The 17,993-nt window shown below is 39.5% G+C and overlaps 1 protein-coding gene across 3 annotated transcripts in view; it reads right to left on the reverse strand.

Moving 5' to 3' along the window:
- INSC (INSC spindle orientation adaptor protein) overlaps window positions 1-17,993 on the reverse strand; it is a 250,036-nt gene that overhangs the window by 210,429 nt on the left and 21,614 nt on the right. The window contains exon 1 of one of the 3 annotated variants that reach the window (XM_061610296.1): window positions 5,121-5,190. The exons of the other annotated variants lie outside the window; for them this stretch is intronic. The gene's annotated coding sequence lies outside the window, so the exon portion shown is untranslated. Of the gene's footprint in view, window positions 1-5,120; window positions 5,191-17,993 lie in introns of those variants that run through there. 3 annotated transcript variants of the gene reach the window in all.

The following is a 17,993-nucleotide window of genomic DNA, read 5'->3' on the forward strand; positions in this document are numbered from 1 at the left end:
ATTTTTGAATCCTTTTTAAGCCCACCTACTTCTTAACACTTGAAAACCAGTTACTCAGCACTTTAAGGGTTCCAGGAACTAATCCTATACAAAGTTTCATAAAATTTGGTTACTTTTTTTAACATACAAAGAAATTTGCCTCTTACTGTACACATGATGCAATCTTAGCTATTCAGACATTTCAGCTAACTCCCTACAAATCACCTACTTCAACCCTTCCTTTCATTTCAGATTACATCCTCCACCATGTGTCCACATCCATGAATTCAAGCACAGTTTTTGGTATCAGTATTTATCCAAACAATTACAAAGCAGGGAAGGAAGTTATGAAAGCTTTCATATGGTACCATTTCCAAAGAAACCCCTCCTTATACTAAATTGTTCCATGTATTTGTCGAATTTTGCATTGAGCATAGGAAACTACTGGACAGCAAGTAAATTATATGAGACCAGGAGCAAAGCTTCCATATTCACTTCTTTCTTTTTTACATTTTTTATCTCATATTTCAGACCTTATTCCTAAAACAAGGTTTCTAGTATAAATCCTCTGTTTAACACCTGCATGACAAAGTCATTTAGCAGCTGAAGCTTTCAATGTCACTTCCGCTCTGTACGGAGAAAAGCTTCACCTACTAAGAGTCTGTGTAGTATGTTGCTATTAAAGTCACAGGGAAAAGGTCCTGCTACTCATACCACTAGAAGATCCAGCCTAAGGAATATATTATAAAGAACAATTAGCTTCCTTTTGCATGCCTGGCTGGCCAGTAAATAAAAGAGCACACAGCCAACTGCTAAGAGAATATTACTGGAAAGAGCTGTGCATGTAAGCATCTTTGGCACAAGGTCTTAAGCACCACAACAGCACCCCCACCACATCTGTTGTAAAGAGGGCTTCACAAAGAACACAATTCTGCCGATCAATTTATTCAGCATGATTAAGGTTCTTATTAATGTAATGTTTCATGATGGGAGCTTGCTTGCCATAATGGATTGGGCAAGACTGTTGAAGACCTTAAGAAACCATTAAAGTAGGAACATCCTGCCAGCCCCAGAAAACAAGGAACCATGTTTGCATATGTGGGTAGGTGTCAATAGCAGTTATGTTTTCTGGTAAAATGGAGAAAATTTGATGTGAGAGAACATTTGAAAACATGCAAAAGTTCCCAAGAAAAAAATAATTAAGTGAATCATCTACTATATCCTTTTTCAGACTCACTTTTTACTTAACACTTGAAAGCCCGTCTTTAAAAAAAAAGAGGAACTCTCCAAAGAAGAGTTACAAAAGAGACAATGATGAAATGGAATGTGATCATCTCAAAACAATATTGGGCTGTGATCATGAGTCAATAGGTTTGACTCATACATGTTGGGGGTAAATGATATACAAAACCAGGTCCGATGTATTCATATGGGAGTAAAGAAGTTGCTATTTAGAGACGTTTCAAATAACACTGGCAGAACCGCAAGCTGTGTCCCCAGGTCAAGCCTCAGTGGTCTGGTTTGGATGTCACATTAAACCAAAACAAAGAAGAATAAAATCCAACCTGCAGAACACAATACAAACAACAAATTGGGTAGGGACAAAAGTAGAAATTGTGTGAGCAGCTACTGCTCAAATCTTATTAAAAAATATGACACTTTAAGACAAGGAATGAATTAAAACAGGATGTCCATATACATTTTTATTTATTTATTTATTTATTATTTGATTTATATCCTGCCCTTCCTCCCAGGAGGAGCCCAGGGCGGCAAACAGAAACACCAAAAACACTTTAAAACATTATAAAAAAAAACTTAAAATACATTAAAACAAAAATGTTAAAAACATTTTTTTAAAAGCTTTAAAAACATATTATTAGGGGGGAAAGGGGTAAAAACATATTACACATAACTCATCAACAAATGTATGTGACCAACAATGATTTATACCAAAACGAAAACATGTTTAGAATTATGTAGATTATGTTTAACTAATTATGTATTACTATATAATTCACTTATATAGGCAATATGACCATATTGTTCAGGTATATTGACTAAGAGGCCAGACTTAGTGTGACATCATTTGAACCACTGAGGAAGACCTCCATAGCTGAAATGTGTTTGAGTTTTCAGTAGTAGTTGCTCACACAGTTTCTTCTTTTTTCCCTACCCCAATTGTTGCTTGTGTTTGCACATCTCATTAAACCATCATTTAAAACAAACTGTGGTGTAATGTGAACGAGCAGTGTATAGTCCTCACCTGTTCCTACTGCACTGAAAACAAATACAAGCTAGAATGTGGCTTGTTATATTGTCCAAACGCAGGCACATAGTTTGTTTAATTTAAAATACAGTATTAAAAACAATTAAAACACATTTCACTCACAAGAATAGGGTGAGTCCTAAAAGCATACATCTCAAGTTCCGAATGCCAGAGCAAAGAGGTGTATCTTTAGCATTTGCTGAAAATTGTACAGAGAATATGCTAGATGCACTTCTGAGGGTGACAGGACTTCCCAAAGGACCCCCAAGAGGGTTTATAGGGAAAGAAATGGTCTTTGGGGTATTTGGGGCCTAAGTCATTTAGAGCTTTGAACACTAATGTGAGCACCTTAAATTGGGCCCGGAAATGAACTGGCAACCAATGCAGCTGTTTTAAAACAGGGATTATATGAGTTCTAAAAGCAACCCCAAGTAAAGTAACCTGGCCACTGCATTTTGGACCAGTTGAAGTTTCTGAGTCGTCTTCAAGGGCAGCCCCACATACACCGCATTGCATTACTCCAATACAGAAGTTACCAGAGCATGGAGTACTGTTGCCAAGTCCTCTATGTCCAAAAGGGGCTGCAGCTGGTGAACCAGCTGGAGCTGGAAATAGGCACTCCTAGCCACTAAGACTACTTGAGCCTCCAGTGACAATGTTAGATCAAGAAGTATCTGCTACAAACCTGCTCCTTCCAGGGAGCACAACCCGATCCAGAACAGGTCGTCTTCCCATCTCCTGGACTTGAGAACTTTTCAGAATTCAGTTTCAAATTATTGGCCCATACCCAGTCCATCATTGCCTCCAGACACTCGTCTAGCACCTCAACCACCTCTCCTGATTCAGGAGAGCTTTGTATAGCTGAAGATTCAGCAGCAACTGCATGTACATCCAACAAAAATACCCAATACCATTTTGGGGGATTCCAACCAAATCACTTGCAAGTGACAGGTTATGCTAGATACATATTAGGGAAGATTTAACAAGAATGCCATGCAGGCAAAGAATTTCTGCCAAGGCTCACAGCCAGCTAGAGTTTGTCAAATTGTTAGCTAAAAGCCGAAGCCACTACATCTTTGCTTTTATTTTTAAAGTGTCAGATGCCCATAACCCATTTTCACTTGAGGTAAATCAAAAGAAACTCAGAGCTTTAATTTTGTGTATGCGTGGTATTGATGTACGCCAGACCCTGGGTAGTGTTTTGTTAGTTGATGCTACTTTCATACACAGAGCCTTCTTCAAACTGCATCATGGTGTGATTTTAAATACACTTCAAATGCTAAATGTTAAATTTGCATTTAACAGAGCATGTTATAAAAAACACAAATAGAATCCTTTGGGGGAAGGTTGGTAATTATCAGAATCACAGCAGGCATGGAGGAGAAATGTAACTCTTTCCTCCCCTGCTGAGATCCAGGGGACAATCCCCCCTCTGAATGTGCAATTTATATTGGGAGGAAATTCCTCATTGGAGCCAATGGAGGATTTCCCTTTAAGTGAATACCAGTGTCAGACAAAGGATTTTCCTAAGGATCTCAGCAGGGAAAAAGAGGGTTAACTCACTCACCCACCGCACTCACCCACCCCTGCTCCAATCCCAATAGCAGATTTTACATCAAATGTTTGTTCCCAAGCTGCCATCTTAACTGGTAATGATTTGTGCAAGCTCATCCATCTTTAGTAGGAAGCTTGTTATCTCCAAAGTGCCAAAAACTTACACCCATACCTTTGTTTCTATCCAGCTTCTCTGTCATTACAGACTTACATTATTGTGAGCTGTCTCAAACAGGATGATTTTCCTACACAACTGTTTCTTCAGTATGGTACAATCAATGCTAGGATAATCATTTGACAATAGATCATATGTATGCTTCACACATGCACACACATGGAGAGAGAGAGAGAGAGAGAGAGAGGGAGAGAGAGAGGTACTAGTTGTGTTTAAGCAGCCCTCTGTATCTCACATTTTCTTAGTTTGCATAATGGATGGTGGGGTGATTCAGAGACTACAGTGAAAAGAGCAGATAGCATAGAGATCACTTACTACTCTTCTATATGGGTTTCTGTTCCTTCCCAGCATCATAAAGGCAACCATATGTCAGTCTATGTTACAGAGTTTTACAGTAGCGTTTAACATTTCATCTTCAGAGGTTATGCTAATAACAAAGGCCTTCTGAAATATTCATTTTATATGTTACCTGGCATCCAGCCTGTAGATCCCTTCTTCAATAATATATGCCATGAGAAAAGTTTACAAAAGGAATAAGGAGTGGAGAAATAGATAGACAAATATAATTGGCAACTGATGACAGGATATAAGCACAGCCACATACTTTTCCTGGCACAATTATACATCATTTATTAAGGTCTGTGGTTTGTCACAAAACTCTATTTCTTTTGTTTCAAAGAAAGAGGATTTTAAAAAATAACCCTGCAATATTAATTCCACTTTCATTGGGCTTCTAAAGTGTGAGGAATGGGTTTTACAACTAAGTTAAAAAAATTGCCACACCTTCCTTTCTAATTTCCTTAATCTTAAAACAGATTTTAAAAATAACAGCTATGTGCATTTTATTTAAGATTTTAACATATATTTTGTTCATGATTTTCTGCACAACGTAACATGCATGCATTTTATTTGAGATTTTCTACACAATCCACTTAAGCCAAACTGCCCTCATAGAGGCAAGGCATCAGGTAATATACAATCAAATAGCTAAAATTAAAAGAGAGAGAATAACAGTGTGAAGAAACAAAACAAAAAATAAATAAATCCTGATACACATTGACAAAACTCAAGGGGAAAGAGATATGCAGTGCCTATGGCATTCACATAATTGAGTGCATCTGACAAGCCATAAGAAACATCCAGTACCTCAACAGGATCAACCCACAGAGAAAGGAAATGAAATGGAATCCTGGTACAGCAAATTGGAACTGATTTTGGTCTGCTGTGTTTTTGCTGGCTTCTGTTGTTTTTGCATGGTATATAAAGATGCTCACATATTCCTTGGACTTCTCACTAACAGTTGACAGCAGAGGAGAATGTGCTAGAATATATATATATTTGAAGTGTCACAACTGTATGAAAACGTGGAAGTGACACCACAACTAACAAACCATTGCCTACACAGTTTTACAAAGTGTTGGACAGTTTTTGGAAGAAAACAAGTTTTTCTTGGTATGCAAACATTTTGGCATACTGGAAAGCATACTGGAATTAAGCATACATTTCTTCCTTGAGCTTTGGGAAGAGGTGAGATAGAAAATGAAACTAAACTGAATGATACACAAAGGCATATCTCCATAGGAATCTTCCATTGCCAATAGTACATGCATTAGTGGAGGTCTCATCAACCTTCTGGGGCCTAGGAGCACATCTGCAAACTGGAGAAACTATTGTGGAAACATTGCAACTCTCCCCTCAACAGCTCTCCCCCCCCAAAAAAAAAACAGTTGCTCCCTCACTGCTATTAGGCTCATAATATTATTAAGGCTAATTTCAGCAGGAAGAAGGGGGGAGTGAGAAGGGGGGACTTGTGGGCATAAGGGAAGGCTTCTGTCACCATATGTGTGCCCACTGGCACCACATTGGTGATCCATGCTGTAGTGGAAGCTGGGTAGGCAGGTACGAGTTTATCTGTGCCATAATCCAGCAGGTGACAGGTGTCTTGAAGAAGGGATCCCAAGGCCCAGAAAAACTGATCCAAACCCAATACCAGTCACGCTTTAAAAAAAAGCAATAGTGTGGACATATCACAGACACATACTCAGGACAACACATTCAGATATATATCTGCAAGTGACATGTGTAATGAAAGCCCATTTTTGCATGCAGGTCTCTTGAACTAGATTGGAGCATCTGGGTAGAAGTGACTGGTTTGTTACAGACAAAATAAGCAGGGGGGGGAGAGTATGTCTAAACAGCAACAACAACGCCTGAATTGCAAGTAACAGCAGTTAAGGGGGGAACACAGAAATCATATCTCAACATCCAAAAATACAATTTTCTTCAGAGAAAAAGTTTGTTTTGGTCTAAAACATGTGCACATCAAAATTTAAAATTGTGGGGTTTTTATGTACATTCCTGCTAGGTATTTTTGCATTCACACTAGATTAACACAAGCATCTGGCGTGCCCCCCCCACCTTCTGTGTCTGCTTCTTAGCACGGGTAGAGGCCTAATTAAGGGATTTCTGACAACTCTAGTAATTATGTGATCATAAGGTTTTGGAGGAAGAAAAGTCATAATTCATTGTACATGAACAGCTTTCATCATTATACCTTCAACTGATTGAAAGAATGATAGCATCTAAATAGAAAGTGTATAAAACAGACACGCAAAATAGTCAATAAATCAATTACTTGTGTTTCAGAAAATCACAAAAATGGTGTACTACAACCGTAGCAGCAAGATACCTTGTCACAGAACTCTGCAATATTTTAAAAATCTGATTGAAAAGTCCATATTTTAAATCTGCAGTTAGTGAACTTCCCCCCTTCTTTTTTTTTTTTTAGCTCAGTGTGGGTTTGGAATGTCATTTACTGTCAAGAAAAATTCTTTGTGCGATATATAAACTGAGGCCTAGTCTACACATCCCCCTCTAGGATGCACACCTTGACATGGTGAGGGGGGTTGAGAGTGTGGAAGAAGCTAAGAGCAATGCCATAAGGAGTCTCGACCAAGAGGCTAGACTCCTAGCAGGGGCACCCAAGGTGGAATGGTCAAAGCTGAAACACCAGACTAAGATGCATCCAAACTCAGAAGAAGGCAATGGTAAACTGCGTTTGAATATCTCTTACCACAAAAACCCTATGAACAGAGTATCCAAAATGCAACACAAGATAGTGCTGGAAGATGAGATCCCCGGGTCAGAAGGCACTCACAGAGTTACTGGGGAAGAACAAAGGACAAGTACGAGTAGAGCTGTGACTAATGACGCAGCTGGGTCAAAGCTGAAAGAAACCCCAGAGGCTGATGCGCACAGATGCGAAAGGAGAGTCCGGAGTTGTACAACGCACACAATAGGAACATGGAATGTGAGAAGCATGAACCAGGGAAAGTTAGAAATTGTCAAGCAAGAAATGGAACGTATCAACATTACTTGGTGTGAGCAAACTAAACTGGATGGGAATGGGATATTTTCAATCAGGCAACTACAAAATATTTTATGCAGGAAATGAGAAATTAAGAAGAAATGGGGTTGCTTTAATAGTAGGAAGTGATGTAGCAAAAGCAATTAGGAGCTACAATGCAAGGTCTGAGCGCGTGATATTAATGAGATTAAATGGGAAACCTATCAACATAACCATCATCCAAGTCTATGCTCCAACGGCAAACACAGAAGAAGAGGAATTGGAGAGATTTTATGCAGAAGTACAGGAAGAAATTGATCACACACCAAAACAAAATGTGCTGATAATCATGGGGGATTGGAATGCAAAAGTAGGGAACAGGGAAGAATTAGGAATTGTGGGGAAATGGGGCCTAGGAGACAGAAATGAAGCAGGAGAAAGACTTACTGAATTCTGTGAAGCCAATGATTTGTTTCTTGTGAACACATTTTTTGAGCAACCGAAAAAACGACTGTACACATGGACATCACCAAATGGTCAATATAGGAATCAAATTGATTATATAATTGGAAACAGAAGATGGAGAAGTTCCATACTTTCTGCGAAAACAGGACCAGGAGCAGACTGCGACAGACCATGAACTGGTAGTATCAAAAATCAGAGTAAAGCTAAGGAAGACCAACAAAGCAATCATAATGCCAAAATACAATGTAAATAACATCCCAGAAGCATATAAAAATCAAATAAGGAACAGGCTTGAGGCTTTAAACGTAGTTGACAGAGAACCAGAAGAACTATGGAATGAAGTCAAAGATGTTATCAGGGAAGAATGCAAAAAGACAATCTCTCTCTTTGAAAAGAGAGAAAGACCTCAATGGATGACTGAAGAAACTCTTCAAATGGTTAAAGAGAGAAGGAAAGCAAAAGCAAAAGGAGATAGAAACACAGTCAGAACCCTAAATGCAACAATACAGCAACTAATATGTAGGGACAAAGAGAACTATTACAATAGTTACTGTATAGAAATAGATGAGGACAACAAAAAGGGTAGAACAACAGCCCTGTTCCAAAAGATTAGAGAAATGAAAGGGAAATTTAAACCACGAGTAGGGATGTTGAATAATCAACAGAGGAACACACTGACTGACCGAGATGAAATAAAAGGAAGATGGAAGCAATACACTGAAGAACTCTATAAAAGATATGCCAGGATGACAGATTCATTCATGGAGTAATCATATGATGAAGAACCAGAAATTTTATAATGCGAGGTGAAAGCTGCTCTTAAAATACTTGGAAGAAACAAATCACCAGGAACAGATGGCATACCAATAGAGTTGCTACAAGCTACTGAGTAATTAACCAAAATGGAGACAATAGTCAAGAAATCAGAAGAAGGCTAGGACTGGGGAGGGCAGCTGTGAGAGAACTGAAAAGGTCCTCAAATGCAAAGATGCATCACTGAACACTAAAGTCAGGATCATTCAGACCATGGTATTTCTGATCTCTATCTATGGATGTGAAAGTCGGACAGTGAAAAAAGGGGATAAGAGAAAAATCAACTCATTTGAAATGTGGTGTTGGAGGAGAGCTTTGTGCATTCCATGGACTGCGAAAAAGACAAATAATTGGGTGTTAAACAAATTAAACCAGAACTATCACTAGAAGCTAAAATGATGAAACTGAGGTTATCATACTTTGGACACATAATGAGAAGACATGATTCATTAGAAAAGACCATAATGCTGGGAAAAACAAAAGGGAATAGAAAAAGAGGAAGGCCAAACCAGAGATGGATTGATTCCATAACGGAAGCCACAGACCTGAACTTACAAGATCTGAACAGGGTAGTTCACGACAGATGCTGTTGGAGGTCACTGATTCATAGGGTCGCCATAGGTCGTAGTCGGCTTGGAGTCACATAACAACAAAGTCTACACATGCAGCAGAATGAGGGAGGAAACAGCACATCACACAAAAGATACATGTCCCCTCCCCGATATGGGAGAGAAATTAAATTCAGTTCCGATTTCAAGGCAAATCTACCTAATTTGCACTTTCTAAAACAATACACAAACCATAGCACAGACATAATTTCAAATTCACACTTCTCCAAATTTTGCAATTCAATTTTCCAGCCAAGTAATGAGTAGAAAAATGCTTAGGATTGTGTAAAGTGTGCATAAAATGCATATATATCTGTGAAAAATAATATACAAGAATGTATTATACTAGAGGATAATACTTTATTTACATGTGTATATTAGGCATAATTGCATACAAAATTATGTGTATTTGGAGAAATTTGCAGTAAAATGCTGATGACTTTTCGTGATGGCTTTTTAAAAAATGATAATCACAAACTGATGTGGAAATGTGAAGAACTGAACTTAAAATAGAGAAACTGACATTGACAGATTCACCCATCTCTGTCACCTCCACCCCTAGCAATGTGTGTGTGTCTATGTGCATAACTATACTGCATCCATGGAGAGGGGGCCATGTTTTTATAACAGAGGATGAAGGACCATCCTTTCTCCTTAAGCCAATTTTCTCCTCACAGGGACATACATCCCCAAGTTTTACAACAAACATGAATAAACTACAATAGGAGCACCAGTGAAGTACCATAGCATGTGGCTGGATGATTGCAACTCAAATGGGTGAGGGGAAATATCTCATCTCATCTCAGTTTCATCATTTCAGCTCAGTATGTTATCGACATGGGATAAAGCCTAGCTACAGACAGGGCCACCTATCACATGCCCATTTCACCACAGGCTGTGGAACTTTGCACAGGCCTTGCTTATTCTGACAGTCACTGTGCACTGAAGCAGTTATGGCAGTAAGTCCTAGAAGAACCTGGAACATGTAGCTTCACATACGTTGCAGAGGTCACACACATGGACCAATAAAGCAGCCCCAAAATCACCCTCACCCCACAAAGCCATTTGCAATTTGTGAAATCACATTTGTTCATTTTTAAATGAGATGTCCGCTGCATTCCCTCTTAACTGAGCAAGACAGGAAGCCTTTTAAATAGCACCCTGCTGTGAATGTTGCCCTGTTTGTTTTAAAGTGGCCAGAACTAATCGCATCTTGCACATTAGGCTTTGGTGGCATTAGGACAGAAGACAAAAACAATTAGCAATGAATAATTTACTAGGAGTTTATTTTGTTTTTGTGTGTCTATGTATTCCTCCCTTTAAGCTGTTAAAAAGTGTATCTCTCCTTTCAGGTTTGAAGAGTGCCTTAGACTGGGGAAACTTTCATGCTGTGTCCTCATTTATATATGATTATTGGCAGGGCTTTTCGTGTGTATGACAGTTCTCACCAGTACGGAGTACCAGCACCTCTTTTTTTGCTGCCCATGCCAGCCATTTTGTGCTGGTACCCATAGTACTTGTATCAAGATATTAGTACCGGCACTATTTTTTTTACCAAAAAAGAAAACTGGTTATTGGTAAACAAAGGTTCTTTATTTTGGAAATATAGGGCAGGATCCAAAATATCCTGTCAACTTGGTCAAGCATTTCCACATCTGAACCAGAGCATTATGTTAAGTGATTTTTGAAGAAACTGGTTCTTTGTCTAACTGCAACTTCTCACATAACACTGAAAGTTATTTAATTGTTTAAAATATTTTTTATCCTGCTTTTCAGCAATAAAGGCTCCCAGAGCAGCTCTCAGAAGATCAACAAACAAAACTGAAGAGTCCCTACGTTATGGAATGGGCTGTGGTTGAACCAGCCAGTGCAGCAAAGGGGACCCCTGCAGCGCATACAAAAGGCACTTAGGATCCTGATGTTAGTTTACATCTTGAACCAATTTCCTCAGATGTAAGGTCCAGTGAAAAAGAAAACTATTCAGGGCAAACATAGATTGCACCATATCAATTCCAATAGTAAGCAGTGATCCTGAACACAGTGGACAGATAGTTATTACTAGAGGTGCATGATGTGCAAGTTGCATGATACATGACCACATCACATACATAGTTTCCCTAATTCCCTCTCCCTCCAAAAATTCAGTGAATACAAAAGTATGCTAACAGTCTATGCTCTATAGTCTATGCTGTAATTTTATTTTGGGCCTCTATTCATTTCACCATCCACACTCACCTTTTGTTTAAAAAACAAAAGGAAAACCAGACAGATCTCACATCATAGCTGGATATTAACTCTGAGACTTGCTAAAGCACACAGAAATGACTACAAAACTCATATTTATGCCTGTTGTATCCGACACATCTCCTCTTTCTTAATCTGACAGTTCACAACATAGAGTACTAATATGTGGTTGTATCTAAAGGAGCAGTAAGGAATGTGCCCCATCACTGCAAGGATTTATGCTTGCAAAATGGGGCTTCCCCACTCCTCCCCCACATGCCCCCTAAACCTGTTCTAAGGATTTCCCCAACCCTCCAGAGCTGATTTGGGGAAGATGTGAAGCGCACACAGGGAGGAGGGGGGAAGTCTCCTTGTGTAAGCAGAAATTATTGCACTGACAGGATGTGTTAGTAGGATACCCCCAGTTAACACAAGTTCTCAACACAACAGGAGGCTGGGAGCCATACAAGGTCTTTGGGGTGGATGGCCAAATTCCAAAAGGATGGATGTTGGGAAAGTCATCACAAAAGAATCAATAGATGGGTGACTCCTAATTGTGTGTCTGCATGCACAAAACAAAACAAAAAACCCAACTGACCTGCTGGTACATAATGAATACTAAAACATTATTTTGTGTGTCTTGTTAATAAAAGTTTGGAAGCTATTGCAGTATCCACATATGGCACACTGAATTCACCGCGAACTGCAGTTTAATTCATGCTACCATTGTTGACACAATTTAAAGGCTTGGATATGCCAGTGGGATGTTTTGTCTTTTCTTCTTTGAAATGCATACACTCATATGAATGCATGCACACACCATATCACAAATAACTTCTGAAAATCATGGTTTAAAAGCTACCAGCTATATGGCTTGGAGTGGAGGGTTGTGGGGAGACAGTGAGATTATTGTTTTAAAAACACATACCTAATACAGAGCTAGTTATGTGGTTCTTTGGATCCTAGATATACTAAATAGTATAAACCCTTTTTTTTCTAATCTGCAATGCAAATACACATTTCTGTAACACAGCTGTGAGAAATAAGATGCTTTATCTTCTCGGTTGGACCAACTGTTAGATCTACTGAAAAGATAAAGTACATTATCTAACAAATATAGGCAAGATCATTAGCTGCTGAAAGTCAACATTTCTCCTCCGCTTTGGCATGCATCAAATCTGTATCTGGTCCGTTATTATGTAATGGCCAAGTTATCATAAATGTGCAAGCATAAGTAGAATCTGTATGACTTACTATATCAGTAACACAAGGTTAATTAAGAGATGCGCATGCGGGCAGTAAAAATTGAATCTAATCTAAAAATAGCTGAGCTATTGACATGGAATCACTTTAAATCATCCATTTTAAACTAGACTGCAATGTTAATGCAAAACATGCTTGTGTCAGAGAACAGCCAGTTATGTCCCAGACCAAGGCCCAGTCAAAATACATAGTTCAAGGGAAAAATCAGATGGACGAATCCAAGCAATTGTTCTGCCACAGACATGGGATCAGTCAGGGTCAAAATGGGAGATCACAAACTGGAATATTAAGTTAAAGCAGAAGAACTCATGGGTCAAGAATCAAAGATATAGCACAGAGCAACTGAGACGAATATACCCAGATTAGATGCATTAATTTGCAATACAGCATAGCTTGATCAATTTTAAAAAGTGGAATACAACAAAACAGACAAAACTAAAGAAAATTTAAATTCAATTAAGGCAGCTGATATTCCTCCTAATCCTGGCCTCAAATAAAGCATGGTTAGCTACAGAGCAAACTTCCTGAAGTATGAAGCCATTGAAAGTAATTCTCTTTATGTAGGCCTATGTTGAAGAGCTTAACCAGATAGAAGATCTACCTGTGAATGCAGCACTATTGGTCTGGCAAACAAGGATGAAAATGCTAGCTTCTGCAGGGTCCACCCACCCCCAATCCCCTTTTTTTATCTCATCTGCTATTCTATAGTGAAGATACAATTAGGTATTATGATGGATGAGGTCAAAGGCTCCAGGACTTGTATTTCCATGGTCACCCAATGGGGGAACATGCATTGCTTGAAAACCAACACTGAACACAACTTGGCTCTGTGTCAAACAAGGTAGTTTGTTTATTTCAAGAAAACAAGTAATGGAGGGCGCTCACAACATTCGAACGGTTGGTACTGTTGTAATATGTGGACTCCAAAGGACTAGAATGTTATTGGGGAAAGATACTGGAGACTTGCAGGCTTTGTGGAAGAACTGGGAAGAAGAACTCAAACAGGAGATTGAGGAATCAAAGTGGAACAAAGTTTGGGGTAATAAATGTAACAAAGACCCAAACTCTCTACATTCTACCTTGGTGGACAAGTCATGCTTCCCCTTGAATGCACAAAGGACAGGATAGGTTCTGTCTGGCAGAGAGATGGAGGATGGTAATTAACACCATGATAGCCATCTCCCAATTTCTAAAAGGTGTTAAACTGTACACCTGACAGAGGTGGCTGACTTGTGATTAGGGGTGGGTAAGAATATCGCTAAATTTGAACTTGGCAACAGATTTCCTTATAGTTTGCAAATTCTCTCTCTTTTCAAACTGATCTTCCATACTATGAGCTTCTACAGCTTTTTCATGACACTGGATGTTTTTTGAAAAATAACCGTGTTGACTATAATGATATTGAGAACGATATGGCTAACGATGATCTAAAATGCTGATATGGCTAGGATTTCCTTCTAAGCCCTCTAAGGCAAAGAATTCTGCCCATTTTTTATCATCATCATCCCACCTTTCTAAGTCCCATGCAAGTCAGTGGGGCTTCCTTGCTTCTGAGTAGGCATATAGAGGGATTGCACGATCCACCCTGCAAGCATGCCTGTTTACTCAAAAGTAAATCTGAATGTAGTGAAGCTCACTCTGTAGAAAATGTATTTAGGATTGCAGGTGTAACAATACAACATGTTTAGTCTGAGGTAAATCCCTCTGTGCTCCATGGGGCTTATTCACAGATAAATATGGGTAGGATTGCAGCCTTAAAGGTGAGTCATTTGGTGCTGGATTATGCTCCTGATCCCCACTTTTAAAAATTTCTGTTTCCTTACATCAAGCAAGCATACTTTGTGGGTGTTAGAGCCCTCTAAGGCAAAGGGATCTGCTTGTCCAGTATCCACTGTGATTGGATTATGATGATGAAGATGTAGTAGTAGCAGTAGCAGTAGCAGTGTTGTTGTTGTTGTTGTTAACAGTCTTCAAATAGGCAGTAAGCTTGAGGCAAAAGGCAGAGGACTTGATGGGCAATTCCCTGCCTCATTTACATTTTCCATCTTGTCCCTCATGCTAGTCAACATCTATATGAAGACACTGGAAGCTGTCACCAAGAGATTTGTAGTGAGGTGCTATCTGCCTCTACTCTATCTGAATCAGGAGACAGGGTTGAGGTGCTGAACTGGTGCATGGAGGTGGTGATGGGATGGATGTGGGCCAATAAACTGAGGCTGAATCCTGAAAAGACAGATGTGTTATATGTGTCCAAAGTTCTCATGTCTGGGAGGTGGGAAGATGACCTGTTGTGGATGGGATTGCACACCCCTGAAAGGACCAGGCCTGCAGCTTGGGGCTGCTTCTCAGTCCAACATTGTCACTGGAGGCTCAAGTGGCTTCAGTGGCTAGGAGTGCCTATTTTCAGCTACAGTTGGTTTACCAGCTATGGCCCCTTTTGGACAGAGATGACTTGGCCACAGTATTCTATGGTCTGGTAGCTTCCAGATTGGATGATTGCAATATGCTGTATGTGGGACTGCCCTTGAAGGTGACTTGGAAACTTCAACTGGTCCAAAATGCAGCAGTGAGATTACTGGCTGGGGCTCCCTTTAGAACTCATATAACCCATTTTAAAACAGCTGCATCTGGCAACTTCATTGTACAGTTTTCAGTGAATGCTGAAGATGCACCTCTTTTCCCTGGTCATTGACGCTTGAGATGTACATTTTTAGGACCACCCTATTTTTTGTGATGTTGTGATTTTATGCCATGTTTAATTGTTTTTAAACTGCTAGGATCTTTGGGTGATGGGTAGGCAATAATAACAACAACAAAAACAACAACAAAAATAATTTAAACACAAAAACAAAGACTTTATGTAGAAAGAACATTAAAAATAATGTTATTTTTTGGGAGGAAAAAATCAAACCGGTAAAAGCAGAAGATAGCAAAAAAGAAACAGACATGGAACAGAACCACCTGCCCAGCTCAATGGAATGTGATCAAACTGGAACCAATAAGGGGAACCCCTCCCTACTTGTGATTGGTAGTGCACAGACAACTGTCAGTCAAGACCCAGCTGAGTCAAAACTCTTAAAAGAGGACTGTCATTTATCCCTCATCTCATCTGACCATCAACATTGCTACTTTACACACGGCAAGACCAGAAACCTGTTTGCAAGTGGCTATGTTAGGTTAGATGCAGTACTTGAACTCAACGTTGCTCTTTGTTATTTTCTTGAAGCAACATTCTGCCTCTTCCATTTCTCTTTCTTTTTTATTTTTAATAAACTACATAAAAGTTAACTATTGGGATATTGGGTGCATTTGTGCCAAAACTCTCGCACTCCTAGTCACTTGGTTCATGCTACATGTGCATATGAGTGGGGTTTGACTGAGACAATGAAAAGGAAAGAAAAATCCAACCTTAGCAAGCTCCTTTGGTTTCCGGGGAGAAACAGGTTTAGCTGGATGCTATCTCTGCTTTCTCTTTAAGAATTTGCTTTGGGACCCCAGAAGGCACTCCAGTCTGGGATTATAGGGACCCTAGGAGGAGTGTGGGGGCAGCCTACTTGGTAGACTCCAGCATAATTGACCTATCCAGACTAGCAGTTGTGGAAGGGAATAAAAGGTTCTTTACTCCCCTTCTGTTACAGTAAGCAATTAACATGGATCTCCACCCATGTAAAGAAAACCATGTTTAAAACTGTATATTGTTGACATTCTACTCTAGTGAAGTTACCTTACATCTGTCTCCAATTTGCCGGCATTGTAGAGCATGGCAGGGAACATATCGTTATGAGCATGGAGGTTGGGATGGATGATTCCTGTGGGTCCCCTTTCCAGCCTCTGATTTGGAATCCTGTGCCTTGGAATGAGGAACTCGCTGTGCTGGTCAGATGAGTCTCTTTTGTTAAGCTAATAGAGTGGCCAGGTAGGATAATGAGTCTATCAGTTGCCCAGCAACTGCTGAATGGGCCAGGAAGATCCTTTTGTCATTAAAACTCTTCAGGAGAGCCTCCCCCCCAACCTGGCCACTAGCAGAAGTTTGTGCTTAGAGTGTGTGTAGAGTGTGTTCTAAAGAAAGGCTGGTAACTGGAGGCAGGCAGAGAGACTGGCTCTCTGCACAATGGCATTTGGGGTGCCTCCTGTAGTACAGATGGAAAAGCTGGATATTGGACTGCTGATGCCTTAAACCCCCTCCATCCTAAGCTCAGGTTGGAATGCGTGTAAATAAATAAACCATATTTCATAAAGACACCGCAGTCTCCACTGACCTTCTTCCCAAAGGAAACCAAACCCTGGATGAGTTCAGGGACCCCGGAAATCTCACCGCTCGGAGATTGGGGAGACGTGCTACAATATTACTACCTTTGGTGGGCATGCCCTTGTGTGGCAACTTCTGGGGGAAAGTATTATCAGAAATTAATACTATTACTAAATGAGCTGTTTTGCCTACTCTCACTCTGGCTTTCCCCAGTTCTGGGATGGACTCAGCAGAAATCTTAAAAGTAAGGAGTTTAATCGTTTAATGTGTTTCTGGAAAACTCATGAAGGGCCAACAATAGAAAAGCAGTATGATAAAGTCCGATTATTTGCAGTGACTGAAAACCTAACATAAAAAATCCAGCTAGCTAACAGGCAAACCAAGGAAGATACTTTCTATGGTGAGTGGGTAGATTTTATTATGTAAACCACAATGACACAGGCAGAATAGTCCCAACAAAATATCTGAGTAGAATACTTTAAAAGCCCCCCTTCTCTTTCTCTCCCCCTTGGATCAAACATGCTTTGGTACTAAAGAAACCACTTAAGTAATTGTCTGAAATATACAATGTACAATTATTCTATCATTGTAACTTGATTTATATTGAGATTTATGAGCATTTCTACTGTCTCCTCCATCTTAATAAATAAATAATAAAAATTAGCTCCATATATTTAATTACACAAACTCCAATTTCATTTGAAATATTTCTTTTCATTTTGCAAATACTAGTTGCAAAATACTGGTTCCATAACTGTCACTTGGTCCAACTCACAAAAATCTGTTTTATCTGTACTTTTTAAACAACCAGAAATCTATTGCAAAATTTAAGGAAGAATCCTACTGCTGAAGTTAATGTTTGGTGTATTAAAACCTTCAAGCCGAAAATCTTTCAGCACACCACCAAAAGCTTTGCCTTCCGGTTTAACAGAGAGCTGTTTGACATACTCATTCCTGACTTTAAAGGACTTAACTATGATTGTGAGAATCTGGAACCAGCAATAATGTTATTGCCGAGAGAATGGATGAAACACAAATACTTTGTCAGCCGC

Source organism: Rhineura floridana, chromosome 2, assembly GCF_030035675.1.
Source record: "Rhineura floridana isolate rRhiFlo1 chromosome 2, rRhiFlo1.hap2, whole genome shotgun sequence".
Lineage (NCBI taxonomy): Eukaryota > Metazoa > Chordata > Lepidosauria > Squamata > Rhineuridae > Rhineura > Rhineura floridana.